This window comes from Polyergus mexicanus, unplaced genomic scaffold, assembly GCF_030449975.1.
Source record: "Polyergus mexicanus isolate NDT 795.1 unplaced genomic scaffold, iyPolMexi1.0 SCAF_7, whole genome shotgun sequence".
In the NCBI taxonomy this organism is placed as follows: Eukaryota; Metazoa; Arthropoda; class Insecta; order Hymenoptera; family Formicidae; genus Polyergus; species Polyergus mexicanus.
The window spans coordinates 11,821,199-11,821,462 of record NW_027223327.1 but is presented as its reverse complement, the minus strand read 5'-3'; positions in this window follow the sequence as shown (position 1 = coordinate 11,821,462).

The following is a 264-nucleotide window of genomic DNA, read 5'->3' as shown; positions in this document are numbered from 1 at the left end:
TTAGGTTAGGTTAGGTTAGGTTAGGTTAGGTTAGGTTAGGTTAGGTTAGGTTAGGTTAGGTTAGGTTAGGTTAGGTTAGGTTAGGTTAGGTTAGGTTAGGTTAGGTTAGGTTAGGTTAGGTTAGGTTAGGTTAGGTTAGGTTAGGTTAGGTTAGGTTAGGTTAGGTTAGGTTAGGTTAGGTTAGGTTAGGTTAGGTTAGGTTAGGTTAGGTTAGGTTAGGTTAGGTTAGGTTAGGTTAGGTTAGGTTAGGTTAGGTTAGGTTAG